Source organism: Dermacentor albipictus, chromosome 8 (genome assembly GCF_038994185.2).
Source record: "Dermacentor albipictus isolate Rhodes 1998 colony chromosome 8, USDA_Dalb.pri_finalv2, whole genome shotgun sequence".
NCBI classification, from domain to species: Eukaryota; Metazoa; Arthropoda; class Arachnida; order Ixodida; family Ixodidae; genus Dermacentor; species Dermacentor albipictus.
In genome coordinates this window covers 38,693,790-38,712,939 of record NC_091828.1, presented here as the reverse complement: position 1 = coordinate 38,712,939, position 19,150 = coordinate 38,693,790, and the positions used below count along the sequence as shown (strand labels likewise).

The 19,150-nt window shown below is 42.2% G+C and overlaps 2 long non-coding RNA genes across 2 annotated transcripts in view; one reads left to right on the top strand and one right to left on the bottom strand.

The window, feature by feature from the left end:
* The window catches only part of LOC135916369 (uncharacterized), a 98,909-nt gene that overhangs the window by 50,394 nt on the left and 29,365 nt on the right, over positions 1-19,150 (bottom strand). Inside the window, exons 2-3 of the long non-coding RNA XR_010568907.1 lie at positions 14,390-14,807; positions 12,124-12,337 (exon numbers count right to left, since the gene is read on the bottom strand). This is a non-coding gene — a long non-coding RNA (uncharacterized lncRNA). The remainder of the gene's footprint in view (positions 1-12,123; positions 12,338-14,389; positions 14,808-19,150) is intronic.
* LOC139048413 (uncharacterized) lies at positions 833-18,135 on the top strand. The gene is made up of 3 exons (XR_011507683.1): positions 833-974; positions 16,672-16,770; positions 18,095-18,135. It is a non-coding gene; the product is annotated as an uncharacterized lncRNA (long non-coding RNA).

Sequence of the window (19,150 nt, the reverse complement as noted above, 5' to 3'; positions counted from 1 at the left end):
CGCATGACGCAATGATGAACGTATTCTGTTCAGGCTGCGTCAGTCAAAGCACTTGAGAAGGAAGCCTAGATTAGTGAAACTAATTATTTTGTCAAGTTATAATTATTATTCGCTGCATATGTCACGTGCCGTAATGTATGAGTAAACGCTACTTCTTGACGGGGACATGCTAATAAAGCCTGTAAAGAAAGAGTACAGGGATCTGGAGAAACAAGTTCCTGGTGATTCTGTTATTCAAGCTGTCCACAACAGCGTCAATACTTTTACTCTCCAATACACAGCAGAACAAATAATTCGTCGATAACAAAACGGCGCTGACGAAGTGAGCTAGTTTAATATTGTTTGCCGTAAATATTTAGGAAAAAAATGATCTATGTCTGCGTGCTTCAGTATCGATCTAAGCATGTCAAGGCAATATCGGGCTCAGAAGAATACAACTCCAGCTGTTTTCGCCTTACAGGTTGGTTACCCCTGACTGCCTGCTGCCATAGTGCGCTGCCTTGCTCTGTCCTGAAGGTGGACATTCCAGTGCCTACCGACGCTCAGCTTCCGTGAATTACTTGCATCTGCAGATTTCAACGACGAACCCTGCTGCCCCGGCCTCAGGACAGCTCCAAGTGTGACGTCACAGACTTTTGCGCCACCGCTCTTCTGCCGGCCGAGCTGTAAACGGGTCACACGAGCAGCAGCGACGGTGGTGATCGGACGCCCCCTTATCTGCTTTGTTTTCGCCTTACAGGTTGGTGAAAAACCTACCTTCTTACTTGCCGTTTTCTTTCACCACCGCTGCTGCTGCCGTGTTGCTCGCTGCTGTCTTGTTTTTTACCGTGCTCTCAGTTGTAGTGTTAGTAGAAAGATTTCCCATTTTAAACCTGTATGTTGCATAAGCTATACCAAGGCTAATATGCCGGAGACATGCCCTGCCTGCAAAGAATGGCTGCCAAGTGACGGACTCGCCATCAAGTGCACCGAATGTGAGTACACCTACCATCTCGGCAATTGTTCTGGTGTCTCTCCGTCAACATATAGGGGAAAAGGCGAGAAAGGTCGCAAAGCGTGTCGATGTCCAGACTGTCGTAAAACAAACGCAGGAAGTTCTGACGCACCCAGTACGCAGCCTGACCTAGCTAGCTGTTTAGCCGGCATAGTTCAAAAACTTGATGCTCTTGCTGGCCTGCCTGACCAAGTCAATGAAGTGAAGAAATCCATCTAACTAATGTCAAAAAAATACGATGATATACTTGAGCAACAAGTGAAACATGACAAAGAAATTTGTTCCTTAAAGAAACGTGTCAGTGCCCTTGAGACCAGAGTCGACGCTGATGATGTGGAGTCGTTTAAAATGACTGTGAACGATCTTGAGTGGCGAAATAGGAAGCTGAATCTTGAGGTGCATGGCATACCTGTGACTAATGATGAGAATCTTATGGAAAAGATAAATGATGTAGCAAAATCTGTGAATTTACCAGAGCTCACTTCGAACGACGTTGATGTTGTGCACAGACTTCCTTCAAAGCCAGGCAAGGTGCCCGGGATTATTGTACGGTTTTCAAAGCTCTTAACTCGTGACATGTGGTTTCAAAAGCGGACAGCCTTAAGAGATGCTCAATCGGATGTTTCAGTCACTGAAAACATGACGCGTCAAAGCCGTGAGCTGTTGCGCTATGCAAAGGCTTGGGCAGGTGAAAATGAGTACCAGTATGCTTGGCATCGGAATGGAAATGTGTTCATTAGAAGGAAACAATACGATCCTGCGCTTGTCATTCGTTGTGCAGCAGATTTAGACCAGTTGTGAGGCCAGTAATGTGCGGTAGTACGCGGCACTCTTTCTTCAATGTCTCTTTTTACTGAATTAGTTCCTCTTTCTGACCTCCATAGTTCTATTAAGCTTGATAATCCTCATTGCTGCTCTTGTATTCACGTTAATCTCAGATCTGGCCGAAATAAGCAAGAAGAACTTGACTGTTTTTTCGGCGAAGTGGAAACTCGTTTCAATGTTATGTTTTCGGAAACGTGGTTTACTTGTGAAGGTGACGTTTATGTTGTACCGACGTATAAGTGTTTCTATATGAACCGATCCATAAGAAGGGGAGGTGGTGTTGCAATGTTAGTTTCGAATCTTATGGAATCGGAAATGCTGCCTGAATTTTCTTGTATTACGCCCCATTATGAAGTCTTGGCAGTCAAGTCTGGCACAAGGATATTTTGTGTCTGCTACCGTCCACCGGGTAGCAGTTCTGCTGAGCTTTTTTTATTTCTTGATTCATTCCTAGAATTTGTTAACATGAACCAATATCAGTTAATTTTAGGTGGCGATTTTAACATTGACATGCTGGCCAATAATAACACAACAATCGAGTTCAATACGTTACTTAACGTTCACTCCTGTGAAAATGTCATCATGTCCCCTACACGGATTACGACAGAATCAGAAACACTTTTAGATCTCTTCATAACAAACTTCAAAACAGATAGCTTGAAATCTGGCACCATCGCTTATGCTCTGAGTGATCACATGCCAATTTTCATATCTGTCAATCTCACTCCGAATTCCCAACGACAACCGGACCAAACGTCATTTTATCGAGTTATAAATGATCAGACGTTATGCGAGTTCAAGGAACGCTTATCTATTCTTAACTGGGAACATGTTTTTGAGGAAACCGACCCTGATGAAGCATACAAAAAAATTTTAGAGATATTTACTGACATTTATATAGCTTCCTTTCGACTGAAGAAATTCTCCCAATCAAAGAAAAGTAGAAAACCATGGGTCGACAAAGATATGTTGCAATTGATAAGAAAACGAGATAAACTTTACAGACTGTTTTTAAAAACTAGGTGTCCTGAAGCGCTGAAAACGTTCAAAAAATTTAGGAACTTCGTAGCAAAGCAACTTCGCATCACTAAAAAGCAATATATTTATAACCGATTCAATTCAACTGGTGGACAGTCCGAAAAAGTTTGGAAGGTTTTAAAATCTATCTTTGGTAATTCTTCCGAACCGACGACAAAAATTATTTATGAAGGGATTGAATTAAAAGGTGCTGACCTGGCAGATGCCTTTAATAACTACTTTCTTTCTTTTGCGGACACATCAAACAGCGATGTAAATCTGTCTAATATGAGTGCCCGAAATAGCGAAACAATATTTCTAATGCCGGTTACAGTAAATGAAGTAATTACAGAATTTTTATCACTCAATAATAGTAAAGCTACAGATGCGTCAGGTTTCCAGATACAGCCCATAAAATTTACTATCGACATTCTTGCACCTTGCCTTGCCCATATCTTCAACTTATCTTTAGTTTCCGGCGTTTTCCCGCGTCTTATGCAAAGGGCAAAAGTTATAGTAATATATAAAAAAGGGAACAAAAATTTAATGGGAAACTATCGCCCGATATCCATCTTACCTGTGTTTTCTAAAGGCCTCGAAAAAGTTGTTCTTAAACGACTATCTTGTTTTAGTGAAAGATACAACATTATCACTTCAGCTCAATATGGCTTTCGTAAAAACAGATCTACTGAGTTAGCTCTCCTTGCTCAAAAAGAATTCATACTAGAAAATTTTGAATCGAAAAACATGGTACTAGGATTATTTCTAGATTTTTCAAAGGCGTTCGACCTTGTTAATCACTCTGTGCTGCTTAAAAAATTGGATCATTACGGTATTAGAGGCATAGCCCATGCGCTGATTGCCTCATACTTGCGACATAGGTCTCAGTTTGTTAGTATTGCCGGTGAATGCTCCCAGTTGAAAGCGGTAGCTTCCGGCGTTCCGCAAGGGAGCATTTTGGGTCCGTTTCTTTTTGTTCTTTATGTCAATGATATTGTCCACATCGACAGCACTGCTAAGTACATAATTTACGCAGATGACACCAGCTTGTTTTTTTCGGGTACTTCAACTGCTGATCTCGCAAATCGAGCTAATAAAACCTTAAAAGAAATAAATACTTGGGCGACTGATAATCACTTAAGAACTAACGTTAGAAAAACTGCAGCAGTCATGTTTCACCCACGTCACAAACACTTTGAACCTCCTCTAATTGAATTAAACAATACCAGAATACAATTTGTGCAGTCTGTGAAAACTCTGGGCGTTTACTTTGCAGCAGATATGTCGTGGAATGATCATATTAATTACGTAGTTCAGAAACTTTCCAGAACAGTTGGTATCATGCGCCGCAATTGCTTTAATTTTCCTACATCAGTTAACTTGTTACTTTACCACTCTTTGTTCTCTTCCATAGCCAACTACGGATGTATGGTGTGGGCAACAACAACAGCTGGTAACATTAACAAACTCACTGTCTTACAAAAACGTATTATACGCATTGCATGTAAAGTGCCGTATTTCTTCCACACTGCAGGCCTTTTCCATCAACACAACATTATACAGATGAAGTCCATGTATAACTACAGACTGTGCTATAAATATAAACTCGCCATGATGAAAAATGATGACTCCTTGCTTAGACTTGCTGGGTTAGAGCAGAGCAGAACTGTGTATGATACCCGCACAACACAACCTTGGAATGTTAAGAAATGCCGCACAAACTATGGCAAACAAATGTTGCAGCATACCTTACCGACACTTCTGAATCATTTGTACTGCTACGAGAATATTGATTTATATAATATTTCTCTGAAAGAATTGCCCCAAATGTTCGTGTAGTTTTGTACTGTACAAGTACAATGTAGTGCGTACTGAACGTGCATGTCTCATTCTCTGTACCAAACGTACGTGTTTTTTTTGCTTTTTTTTGTTTTTCTCCTCACGTTTTGTTTGTTGTACTCCGCCGCCGTCAATGCTGCACTGTAAGAGGAAGCCAGGACCTCTCAAGCTGTCTATACAGCTTTTCCCTGGCTGTCCTCGCAACACCAGTTGCGGAAATAAACCTTCAACCTTCAACCTTCAATAAATCTGATTAGTTTTCATTATCTACGGCTCGTGGTCACACTCTCTCGCACGGCGTGACGATTATACATAAGTGAATGCGTGATTACAATTTAAAACAACATAAGTATCTCCACGTATATTCTATGGTAGTAATGTTCGCACAGTTTCGCACACTCCGAGGTTTCATCACATGTCTGAGCTTGAAAGACGCATCCTTCTCGACTGCGTCGTCTGCACAAACCGCCGATGATCGGTATTGCGTGTTGCTTCTCAGCTGAAAAAATACAAAACTGCAGAGCCAACAGTTTTTTTTTCTAGTTTTCTGAGTATCATGTTGTCGGCAAAACCAAGATAGCCTAGTTTTTTTAGGCAAAGCTTTCTTTGCTTAGCGCCCCACCACAGTCCCCTATTGGGTCTTCTTGCACAATATGCCCCCATGTGAGCCACTTCACATCTACCACTGCAAATGTGAAGAATCTAGATCAATTTCCCAGAATGGGTAAGTGCCATATGTAGGCTTTCTGGTCTGCAAGCAGAACAAGTGCGCAAGATGTGGCGTAGGCTAAAATAAATTCAGGATGTCGACAACATAAGCAGCCAGTTGGCCAGAAATAATTTTATAGAAAAGCATTGCGAATTTTCATGCTCATTCTTTTTCTGAAGCCCGCAACCATGCCTACACCTACCCGATCCTGGCCTATATTGTGGGTACGTGCCATGTTTGAAAGGCGCATAGTTAACATCATCAAAATGGAACAGGAGCGTTCCTGAGCTAAGAATGCAAAGCTGCATAGAAGTGAAAAACAAAGACAAACAAATCGAATACAATTGAATAAGCATCAACGAAAGCTTTTCACTGATGTAAATGATGTTCGAAGGATGCGCCCACTTTTTTTTCCTATTCAGGCCATTTATAAAGCTATGTGTATCTACTTAAGTACAAAGCAGTTAAGTGCAAAATATTGCTAGTGCTGCCGCACCTTGCTGCGTGGAGCTTTGCAGCAAACATTGTGCTAAATGTCTAAATTCTTGAGCCCACAGTTCAGGATCATACAGTGCGAAAATGATAGATGAAAACATACTCGTAAAAACATCGCAACCGCTTGTGACAGTCCTAGCCGCAACAAATCAGCTTGTCATATTTGTCCACGAAGGTTGTGGGATCGTTCCCTACCTGCGGCAATTAGTTTTTAAATCGACATTGATTTCCAATAATTTATCGTTTGTTTATTTCATTTATTAACAACAAGTAATTTCCCCTATGTTCTCCTTGGTGTCAGTGTTTGTTGGCTTCTGATTACATGACTAAAAAAAATCGGGCTCCTCAATGAACTTCTTATTTGTCCCCAATGTAGGCCCCTGATCGCATCTTTGTTCCGTGAAAACAAACAATAAATTAGGACATCATAATGTAAGCACACAGCTTTTCATATGTTAAAACGCAATGTTCTGCCGCCTGCAGGGTCAAGGTTTCTACAGCTTGACCTTGTGCAACAAACAGCCTTAAGAACGGCCTCTGCTGTGGTCGAACCCCGCTTAGAGCCATTCATGGTGCAACGCTTCTGAGGATTCCTTCTGGCGAGCTGCCGCCTTCACCACTGCTGTCATCTGTGCATATTAGCTGCAACCAATAGTTATCTGTCCCATCGAGTGTGCGGTTGACCGGCGGTCAAAGACCAGTCTGGCAACGGCACGACGGCATATGGTCCCGGCTTGAAACAGCTCTGCATTGAACAAGTTTGTGTGACATGTGCATGTATATTTACGTTAGCTAAACTGGGGGGGCGGTTGGTGTGCTACTTTCAAGTGACACTCTATGGTGTGTAACTTTTATTGTCCCCTGTGCTGTCGTAGCTGCCTACAATAGCACACAAGTAAAGATTACTGGTCCCTGTTTGCATGTTAAGGTCAAGGTAGACAAAACATCTCGCGGTTTCCAAGACGGCTTCCGTGCTCTAGGCGATAGACAGCCTGTCATCATAAAAGATATTGTGATAGTATTTACTGAGATGTCACGATAGCTCGATGCCTTTGCAACGGGAAAAGTCAAACACAGAAGCTCCAGCTTAGATTAGTGGGGTGCGAGAGTCACTGAATTTTCAGAACGGAGGCATGGAGCACTTAAGAAATGAAGTTGACCGCTAGATGCGCGAACTTGCCGAGCTGAAGGTGTAGGGTTCCCAACAACAAATAGAGAACTAGAAATAACCCAAAAAACTAAATATCGGTGACGGCTGCACTAACCGAACTCTAACAGTATAGCAGTGGCATGAACGTTGCAGTCGCAGCCTTCCTGTCATTGCGAATGAGGAACTTGGATGCGCGATGAATAAAATAGCATTCTGTCTGGGGACGTCTCCTTCTGATAATTACATTAATATTTGTCATTTGGTGCTCTCCAAGGATAAGGCTAAACCTAATTTGGTGGTCAACTTCTCAACAAGAACACCGCGTGATAAAATATTAAGTGCCGCTAAAAAGACGAATGTTTTGACCAGTTGCCTCAACATTCCAGGTGATGACCCAAATTACACAAGTGAGCACCTTTGTCCTGAGAATAAATCTCTCTTTGTGAAGGCTCGACTTGCGGGTTAGTATTGCAATTGAAAGTTTGCCTGGGTATCCCAGGGTAAGGTGCCCATGCGCAAGGCGGAAAATTTACTTTTGCTGCTTGTCACGTGTGACGTTTACCTAGCAAATGAGGTGTAACACAAAACAGTATTGAGCTTGAGCGCTGCCTCCCAAACTCATAATGCTTTACAATTTCGATTAAATAGACAGTCTTATTCAAAATAATGATACCCTTTCAATTATTAAAAAATTACATTCCTTTACCTCGTGTATTGGACTACATAATTTTGCCTATGATATTTTAGCCTTCAGCAAAACATGCCTCAAATGAATCCCATTAAGAGGCAGCATTGTGTGATTTACATAAACCAGTCTTTAGTCTGTGTTCTTCCGATCTTCTACGTCTGTGACTCGTCCCTAGGGCAGTTTAAGTTCAGAAAAAATGTCTGACCAACTAGCCTCCCAACACACTCTCCTTGAATGGCTTTACAGGGTCACAAACTGTAGCCACTAGCTCCTGTCTGACGTTCACGAGGTGGAAGCGTATGCCCTTTTGCGAAAGCTGAAAAGGCCTACCAGGCTATTATGTGGGCATGTGCTATTAATGATATATTCGAGGCTTTGTTCATAAAGGTCATTGTAGGTTTAGTAGTAAGGATCGCTTATCGTTCCCCTTGCTCATCGGAACAAGACTTTCTTGAGCATCTCGAGGCTGCCCTGGAAACCTTGTCTCATAGTCCTCGCTGCTGCATTGTAACAGACGACCTATATTATTATGGACGCATCCAGTGATAATTGATTATAGCATTCTATCGCAATTATTAGACTCCTACATCATATAACAGAGGCAACACGTGTCACAAGCACTTCTAGTACTGATTATTCATGCCCTTTGCAACTGAAAAAGTGATGTCTGCCTAGGCGTTTAGCCGCACCCATAGCCAATCACTCCCCCAATTTTTTCGCTATTACATGGACACTCCAAGCGCATTTTTGCGGTCCCCGTAATGTGCCGTATAAAGTCCAAGGGCCATAACATCTTCGCAGCGAGTCGTATGCTGTATGTGTGAGGGAAAGCACGCGAGGGAGGCTGATGATCGTGGCTTAATCTGTCATGCGCGATAGAAGCAAGCGGAGAGCACCGTGCCGTCTTCCAAGGCATAGACCGGAGGGAGGGAGAGGTGCGAAGGGCGTTGTGCACCGAGGGTAAGAGCAACGGCGCATTTCGCGACTTGGCGCAAGGGAAATTGACTATCGCAGCTCAATCTCGCGTGCCTTATACAGGGTGTCCCAGCTAATTTTAGCCAGAGTGTAAAAACATGGAAATGCCACGTAGCTGGACAGAACCGCGGCAATGTTATTTGCCGTCGCATGAAGATACCCTCATTTTTGTTTCATTCCGCATAACAAGATAAATAATTAACTATTTATTCAACTTCTCAAATATTGTACTTAGGTGAAAAGTGTCAATGAGAAGATTGTACAGCGATATGCAAGACTCCCGACACAGCTTTCTGTTGCTCAATACGCGCTACATAAATGAGTTTTTCCGGACGTGACCGAAGCCCGCAAATGCACGCGAAGTCCCCCGAGTGGCCAGTCGCCAGAGTCAGAGTCAGAGTAAGAAGTGACGTTATTTAGGCAATAAATGAATTACGAAAACGTGTGTATACAGAAAGAGGTCTCATAGTCAGAGACTTAATCGGGATCTTCTATGGTAGCGAATTTAGAAAAATTAATTAAAGCAACAAACAGTTGTAGCGAGCACAAACAATAAAATAAAATGCAGGCAAAGCAAAGAAAAAGAACGAAAAAAGATACATCGCAGGCAAAGCAAAAAGAAACTAAGGGCATCAAACAAAGGAACCAAAACGCGCAATTAGACAGAGTGAAAAAACAAAGGCAATTCAACTTCCTAAGCAGTTGTCCGATGGTTACATAGGTAATGATACTAAAAATAAATGAGAGAAAAGGCTGAAAATATAATGAAGTCGCATCTATATTCCCAAATGAAAACGAAGCGCTGATGAGATTCTTCATCAAAAAAAGGTGGACAGACAGGTGTAATAGGGAGCGGGACAAAAAAAAAAGAGAAGTAACCACAATTGTGCAGAATATGGCATGCGTGTGAGGAAAGTTTTCAGTTCTATCTTGAATTTCCCATTTGATTGAGAGATATTGATTGCCGGTGGTACGGTATTCCAGAGATGGATTCCGTTGAAGTGCGCCGTTCGTTTGCCATAGTTGGTATGAACGGAAGGTAAAATAAAATTCCAATTATGCACAAACCTAGGGCCCTGTAACGTAACACTATTGCAATATGTTATTATTCCAATCTTCTGACGTCAAATTTGCGTAAGCGCCGACGCGAGCATCGGGCAGTCACCCGCAGGGTTGTCTCAACAGACCAATCAAACGGTTTCCTCGTTCATAGGAGGTCACTTTTATTTGCTGGAAAAACGAATAACATTGCCTACACTGAGCCGTTTGTCTTATCTAATTGGCTCACAAGAGGCGAGGAGAACGCTCAAGTGGCGAGCGATTCGTTGGGGTTATATAGAATACAAAGAGAATCAATATGACACAGTGAATTTTCTTAAAACACAATTTGATCATTTTCCAAAATAAGCAAAGGCTCTTAGTGCATCACGAGATCGTTGGCTAACTTCAATGGCTGCAATAGCGGGAGGGAGGCGGTTCTATTTGACAAATGTTTGGGGCAGGTAAAAAAAAAAATCTTTATTATTGCATTTTTTGATGCCAACTTTGCGGCGGTGATCAATGCTACGGGAGATGTATTCCGGCGGTGAAATGAAATCGTCGCGTGGCGTGACGTGATGATGTACCTTGTCGAATAAAGTTAGGCGACTGATTTCCCCCTGAGATATTAAAGGTGGAAGGGAAAGGTTAGTTTTCATGGCTGTGATACTTGCGGTACGGTTGTAACTTGAAAAGATGAAGCAAACCGCGTTATTTTCGATAAGTTCGAGAGAGGTTACAAGATTTTCATGCACAGGGTCTCATATAGATGATGCGTATTCAACTTTAGGTCGTATTACCCACCTATAAATACTGTGGCGAGGAAAGCATATGTCGCCTTGAAGAAGACAAGTCCATTTGTCGAAACGTTGGCTCCTGCATTCACCATGTTCACGTTTTGCTCATCGTCTAACAAAGTAAGAGTTATATGAAAAAAGCTTACAATTAAACACAGGTATTCCGCATGAGCAAGATCTACATCAATGCATGATACTGTGTACTTTTAATTCACAAATACTGCAACCCCACCTCCTCGATGGTGTGAACGAATGATAAATTCTGCACAGTAACCTTTTATGACAAAGAAGTGCGTGCTTGATTCGGGAATATTTATTTCGGTTAGCACAAATACATCTACAAAATTCGTTGCATCTTCTGCAGTATGTTTAAACTCATCTCTGTATTTACGTAGGCTGCGAATATATTTATTGACCAAAGTAATGTCTAATTCGTAATTCGGACCGAAGCTGTCCTTAAAAGCTCGAAGCTCGGAAAATCAAGCAAAATAGACGGAGGCATATGCATTGGATTTTTTCAACATTCGTTTCATTGGTAATGCGAATGAGTGGAGAGTCTTCGTCCTTCTTAGGGAAGATTTTGCCTGCTCTCACCCAAACGAACTTGCACTTGTGCTGCTCACCTGCGGCCCGGGCAAACCAGAACAGATGCCGATTTGCCTTGGTTAGATTGTCATTAAAGTAGAGCTTCGGAAGCACTTTGGATTCACAGAGCTGGCAAAGTTTTCCACGAGCATTTATCCAGTTTTCTTTCATGTTCACCGTTGAGAAACGAACCAAGACTGTAGGGAATGTGTCTGTTTTGCCAGAAAGTCGGTGGACAGCAACGTTATCCGCATCAACAGAAAATTCGGGTAAATCGATTTTGTCAGCAAGATCATGCCGTATTTTCTTCAAATCTTCCTTAACGACAACTGGCAAACCACGAATTTCGAAATTTGCCTTTCTGCTGTGCTGTTCAGATTCATTTCGATCATGCTGCAATCGTTGCGAAATCTCAGCCTGAACACGGACAGTCTCATTTAACTTCTAAATGTCTTCGTCTCTGGTCCGTGCGGCATCTTCAGACAACTTGAGCTGTTCACGTGTGGTCTCATACTGCTTTGACAAGAAAGTGACAGCGTCTTCAAAGTCAGAGACGGTCTTCGTCAGCTTTAAGAATTCTGATTTCAGAAGCAATAGCGAGTCAACTTTTAAATGCAGTGCCGGTAGTTCTCCTAAGCTTTTTCTTCGCGTCCTTGATTCTGCAAGAAGAGCTAAAATAGCGTCGTTATTGCCTGCCGCCTGCGCTGAATCCGAGTGGGATGAAGAATGTTGCTTTTTGTTCGCTCTGCGCGTCTTGCACACCCAACCCTCGCGTTTCGCCTGTCCCATAGTGCTAAATGTATTAGGGGCAATGCCCCAGCAAGTCTGTCCGAGATTATATGAATATATGCATTCACAACACGCCATAATATGCCCATCATTAGGCAGACTTTTTTGACAGGCAATACAAAGGCTGTCTGCGGACATTGCAACAGGTTATGAAAGCAACGCGTGGCAATCGGCAGCACTTCACATACAATGAGAAGCAAAAGATTGCAAAGGAAAACATACCTGTGGAAGTACAGGCGATCAGTTTAACATGCCAGTGTATCGCTGACGGCTGAGAAGCGGTCTGGGTTGAGTGGCCGCTTTATGCTGAAACGCCAGGTCAGCGCTGCCAGAAGAGCCGGATCAGGGTGATGAAATCAGTTGAGCAGTGTCGGTAGGCGTCGATGAGCGCACCTCTGCCAATCCAGCGGGAAAAACCTTCAGCGGGGCAGGGGATCTGTGGAAGTACAGGCGGTCATTTTAACAGGCCAGTGTATCGCTGCCGACTAATAATAATAATAATAATAATAATAATAATAATACTAATAATAATAATAATAATAATAATAATAATAATAATAATAACAAATCCTTTATTGCACATAACGTATACAGGTCAATGAAACGGGCATGTCAAAGCCTCTAGTGGCTTGAGGGACTTGGCCCGGCAAAGTCGGCAGACGGACGTGCAGTAAAACAAAAAATAAGAATATAATATAAACACAATATATCAACACAATACTAACATGAAATCAATAGTGACCAAGGTGCAAAAAGTTAGGAAAAGTAACATCAACAAGAAATGAAAAATAAAGAGCAAGGAACAGTACTTTAACGAATAATCAGAAACAGTAATCAGAATCGACAAGTAATCGGAAACTGTACCCATTCTAGGGCACAATGTATTTATGTTTAAGTCGCCCACTAAACATACTTCTTCCACGGAATTCCATAGGTGCAATATTTCTTCGAGTTCTAACAGAAATCGGGTGATACTAGCACATGGCGGTCGATATACAGCCAACAAACTTAAACACCGGGCGCCGCAAGTTATCTTCAACGCTAAACATTCCGCATGCGCGAAGTTCACGTCTATTGATGAAACATCAGATTTATCGCTTTCAAAGATGGCGATTCTACCACCTCGACGATGAGGCCTCATCACAAAACGACTTTGATAGCCTGGCACTGAAAATGTACGCAAGCAGGTTTCTGAAGTGTTGATTTCTGTCAGCACGAATACATCGACAAATCCTATTCCTGACGTAGCGACAAGCTTGAATTCTTCCCAGTATTTGTGAAGGCTTCTGATATTGGTATTTACAATAGTGAAATCATTATCAACGCTCACACCAAAAGCGTCCTTGAACGACTGAAAATGTGGAAGCTGGTAGCACGTGTTGGCCATGATAGCTAAACAATGTTGTCCAAGTCAGCATGTCTGATTATTCGAAGAAGCGACGATCCTTCACTCTTTTTCACAAAAATCTTGCCACGCTTCACCCAGGCAAACTTGTACTCCATTTGCTTTGCTCTAGTCCTAGCACGCCAGAATAGGTCACGGTTTAGTCTTGTCAGGTTTTCGAGCAAAAATATCTTTTCAAGCGAGCTAGCTTCGCAGAGTTGTAGAAGCTTTCCTCGGGCATCGAACAGAATGTTTCTGGCAGCAATTGAAGTGAAATGCACAAGGACCCTCGGAATAGAGTTACGTTTGCCCGGCAGACGATGAATCGCCTCAACCTCCAGCAGGGAAAATTTTTGGAGGTGTAGTTTTTCAGCGATATGGGAAAGCACTTCCTTCAGATTTTCATTCCCTTTTTCTGGGAGACCATGGATTGCCAAGTTCATGTTGCGGCTGTATTGCTCGCTCTCATTCATGTCAACCTGCAGGCGCTCTAGCTGTTCGGCTTGTGTCTGAACTGTTGCTCGGAGGGCGCTGATCTCCGCATCTCTAGACGTGGCTTGTTCCTTGGCGGTCTTCATTTCATCACGAATGGAATCATATTGTTTTGCTAGAAAAGACACCGAGTCCTCGAGTTCATGAAATGACTGCGTTAGGCTGACAACTTCGGCTTTCAAGAGGAGCAATGAATCAACCTTTTTGTTGAGCTCAGGTAGACATTCTAGACTCTTTTTTATCTCGAGCAGTTCCAAAAGCAAAGGTGGAACCACGCCTGCACCTTCATCAGCCTCGGAAGCATCTACCTGAGAGGCGGAAACACCAGCGCGTTTTTTTCCTGCTCTGCATGTTTTACACACCCACCCGTCTCTTTTGGCTGGGCCCATTGTATTGAAGGTACTAGGTGCGATTCCGGAACATGTCTGACCTAAGTGGTACGATAGCGCACAATTCGCACAGGTCATGAACTTGTCATCATCGGGCACTTCTTTGTGGCAAGCAATACATTCAGTAGTATCATTAGACATTGTAACATGTAGAGAGCGTACACAGAGGGCAGACGGCAGCAAATTCAAATTAAGAATGCAGGCAACGAAAAAGACACGCTACCTGTTGAACTACAAAGTATCAGCGTTGGGCAACTTAATCGCTGCCGACTGCAGAGCATCCCGCGATGTCCGTTGGCTTAAGTAGTTTTCCGATGAAACCAGGTTTTCAGACGAAGTTGGTGATTGCCGCCAGAAGCGGCAGGACGGTTAGCTTCGACGAAGGTGATAGTGGCATCCGGGGTATCACGGGAACCGCATTCAGGGCACCGCCTGTTGAAATACAAAGTATCAGCGTTGGGCAACTTAATCGCTGCCGACTGCAGAGGATCCCGCGATGTCCGTTGGCTTAAGTAGTTTTCCGATGAAACCAGGTTTTCAGACGAAGTTGGTGATTGCCGCCAGAAGCGGCAGGACGGTTAGCTTCGACGAAGGTGATAGTGGCATCCGGGGTATCACAGGAGCCGCATTCAGGGCACAGCCTGTTGAAATACAAAGTATCAGCGTTGGCCAACTTAATCGCTGCCGACTAATAATAATAATAAATCTTTTATTGTACATAACGTATACAGGGCAATGAAACGGGCCTGTCAAAGCCTCTAGTGGCTTTGGACTTGGCCCGGCAAAGTCGGCAGACGGACGTGCAGTAAAACATAAAATAGGAACATAATATAAACACAATATATCAACACAATACTAACATGAAATCAATAGTTACCAAGGTGCAAAAAGTTAGGAAAAGTAACATCAACAAGAAATGAAAAATAGAGCAAGGAACAGTATTTGAACAATTCGTGCCTGATAATAATAATAATAATAATAATAATAATAATAATAATAATAATAATAATAATAATAATAATAATAATAATAATAAGAGTAATCAGCCTGTTTTATGTCCACTGCAGGACGAAGACCTCTCCCTGCGATATCTAACCTCCCCTGCCCTGCACCAACCTAGTCCAACTAGCGCCTGCGAATTTCCTAATTTTATCGCTCCACCTAGTCTTTTGTCGTTATCGATTGCGTTTTCCGTGTCTTCGTAGCCAATCCATAACCCTAATTGTCCAACGGTTACATAACCGGTGCATTACATGACCTGCCCAGCTCCATCTTTTTCCGTCTTGATATAAATTAGAATATCGTTTATACCAGTTTGCTCTCTGATCCAAACCACTCTCTTTCTGTCTCTTAACGTTATGGCTAGAATTCTTCGTTCCATCGCTCTGTGCGCGGTCCTTGTTCTCAAGCTTCTTTGTCAGTCTCAAAGTATCTGCCCACGTCAGCACCGGTAAAATGCAGTGATTGTACACCTTCCTTGTCAATTATAAATAATGGTAAGCTTCCAGTCAGGAGCTGGCAATGTCTGCCGTATACGATCCAACCCATTTTTATTCTTCTGTGAATTTCCTTCTCATGATCAGGGTTCCCTGTGATTAATTGACCTAGTTAAACGTACTCCTTCACAGACCCTAGAGGCCGACTGGCGATCATAAACTCTTGTTTCTTTGCAGGGCTATTTATCATTATCTTGGTGTTCTGCATATTAATCTTCCACCCAACTCTTACACTCTTTCTGTTAAGCTCCTCAATCATTTGTTGTAACTCGTCTGCATTGTTGCTGAACAGAAAAATGTCATCGGCGGACCAGAAATTGCTGAGATATTCAACGTCGATCTTTACTCCTAAGCGTTCCTAGTTTTATAGCTTCAATACTTCTTCTAAGCATGCAGTGAATAGCAGTGGAGAGATTGTATCTCCCTGTCTGACCCCCTCATTTAAAGGCATCTTCCTGCTTTTCTTGTGTTGAATTAAGGTAGCTGTGGAACCTCTGCGGATATTTTCCAAGATATTTACGTAAGCTTTCTCTACTTCTTGCTTACGAAATGCCTCTATGACTGCTCGTACCTCTAGTGAGTCAAATGCATATTCGTAATCTATGAAAGCCGTATAGAGAGGCTCATTGTATTTTGCGGATTTCTCCATAACCTGATTGATCACATGGATGTGATCCATTGTAGAGTACCTCTTCCTGAAGCCAGCCTGTTCCCTTGGTTGAATAAAGTCCAGTGTTGCCCAGATTCTATTGGAGATAATTTTCGTAAATATTTTATATAATTCTGGGAGTAAGCTAATGAGCCTATAATTCTTCAATTCTTTAACGTCTTCCTTTTTGTGGATTAGTATAATGTTTGCATTCTTCCTGTTTTCTGGAACCCTTGTAGCCGATCGAGACTTTGTATAGAGAGCCGCCAGTTTTTCAAGCATTATGTATCCTGCATCTTTGATTAAACTGACTCTTATTCCATCTTCTCCTGCCGGTCTTCCTCGTTTCATGTCTTGCAGGGCCCTTCTGACCTCGTCACTACTTATAGGAGGAGTTCCTGTATCCTGTTCATTACTGTTTCTAATTGAAGTATCCTGACTACTCTGGGTACTCTATCGGTAAGTACAGAATTCTTCCGATGCTTTTACTATAACTTCAAGATTGCTGATGATATTGCCCTGTTTATCTTTCAGTGCATACATCTTGGTTTGTCTTATGCCAGGTTTCTTTCTCACTGATTTCCGGCTGCGTCCATATTTTAGGGCTTCTTCAGTCTCTCTCATGTTAGAGTTTCCAATATCCCTTATTTTCACCTTGTTGATCAGTTTTAAAAGTTCCTCGAATTATATCTTATCTCTTGAATTGGACACTTTCGTTTTTCGGTCGTTTCTTTATTAGGTCCTTCGTTACTTGGAAGAGGTTGCCTACTGGTTGCCTTGCTGCCTTACCTCCAACTTCAATTGCTGCCTCTAAAGCCATTCATTAGCTCTATGTCATCACCATCTCTCTATTCTATGGGAGCATAATTGTTCTCAAGTACCAGCCTGAAATGCCCGGCTTTTACCCATACTGCCTTTAGGTTGACCTGTTTCTTCTTGACCAATTTAACTCTTTCTCTCTTCACATTGTGGTGAATCCTAGCCCTCACGAACATATGATCACTGCACTTTACCCTACCTATCACTTCTACATCCTGCACTATGCTGGAATCAGCAGAAAGTATGAGGTTATTTTCATTTCTTGTTTCACCATTTGGGCGTTTCGGGGTCCACTTTCTGTTTCTATTCTTCCTGATAAAGGCTTTCATTATTCGCAGGTTGTGCGAAGCTTATTCGAAGCTTATGCCTGGAGTGTGGATAGTAATAAAAGGTGGGAAGCAAGCAGAGACAGGAGATGATCCGGCGGGAAGCAAGTGATGGTAGTTCAAGTGTACGTTTTAATGCGGTTATGCTGGCTTCACGAGAGTAATTGGAAGTTATAAAGCGAGCAGCGCAATTTTGTATTGCTTCTATGTCATAGGTAAGATATGATTGGGAAGGGTGCCAGAGAGATGACGCATATTCTAGCTGCGGACTTACGATTGTTAGATACGCTAGCTTTTTTATTTCTGTTGATGAGGCTTTGAGGTTCCCTTTTAAATATCCCAGGGTACATGAAGCATTAGAAGAGATGGTGTCAATGTGAGTTGCTCATGATAGTGTCGATGTCATGTGAACGTCGAGATATTTGTGAGGCAGGGTATAATTGTTAGGAGCGGAATTTATTTTGTAGGTGTGACTGGTTAAGCTGTAGTGGCGGAGTCATCCGCGAAACGACGTAATTTATTCCTAATGTTAGCAGGTAAGTCATTGATGTAGATGAGGAAAAGTAGAGGCCACAAATCAGCGCCTTGTGGCACACCCTATGTTACGCTGCTAAACGAAGAATTATGGTTATTTGCAGATGTAAACTGTGTGCGCCCTCTTAAGAAGTGTTCAAGCCAGGTAAGAAAGCTATTTGGGATTTCGATAGATGCGAGTTTTTGAAGTAGGTGATTGTCAGAAACGCGGTCGAATGCTTTTGAGTAATCCAAGAAAATTGCATCAATCTTGAAATGAAGGCCCATGAATTGCAGAATGTTATGGTTGAACTCAGCGAGCTGGGTCGCACATGAAAATGGATTTCTGAAGCCGTGGTGGGGAGTGTAAAAGAAATGGATAGGTTCCAGGTGAGCTATTAGGTTGGATGAGATTATATATTCTGGAAGATCAACAGTCGTGCTCGAGGAAAATCTTTCAATGAATGTTCTATTCAGTGCAACAGCACAAAGATTATTCGCGATTATTTTGCCGGAGGTACCTTGCAATGTAAATAAGGGGTCGTGTGCAGGGTGCATAATGCAGCAAAACTTTTTAGCATTTGTTTTCAATATAATTAATAAAGTAGAAGAGAAAAAGTTTTTCCTTGTAAGTTTCAGGGTTTTCACATATGTATTGGAAGCATTCTGGTATGTCGACCATCGCTCAATAGAAGGTGAAAGCTTGGCAAGATGGAATAAACGTTTCTTTTTTGTTAGATAGTCGCCTGATGAATGAGTTGTACCAGGGTTCGTTAGGGTTAGAGGTGATGACGAGCTGAGGTATATATTTGTCTGGTAGTTGGTGTACCTTCAATTTGAACAGTAGTCAGTTTTCTTCGACATAGCGAGTGTCGAAATTAACAAGAAAGTGACCGATAAATGCAGATAGTTTATTAGTAATAGCGGCAATATTAGCCCTTTGTACTCTAGGATGCATTTCTTAAATTTATTCATATTATGAGGTGGTCTATTAAAGACGAAATCGAGCAGAAGGTGATGACTCATACCTGTCAGATTTGTTGGATTTGTAGCTAGCTCTGAATTGGTGGTTAGGATTAAATCTAGAGTATTTGCAGTACTTGTTACAGTCTTAGTGGCTTGCGTTACTAACTGAGTTAGCGAAAGCAATGTACATAGGTCTAAGAATTCTTTAGCTTGCG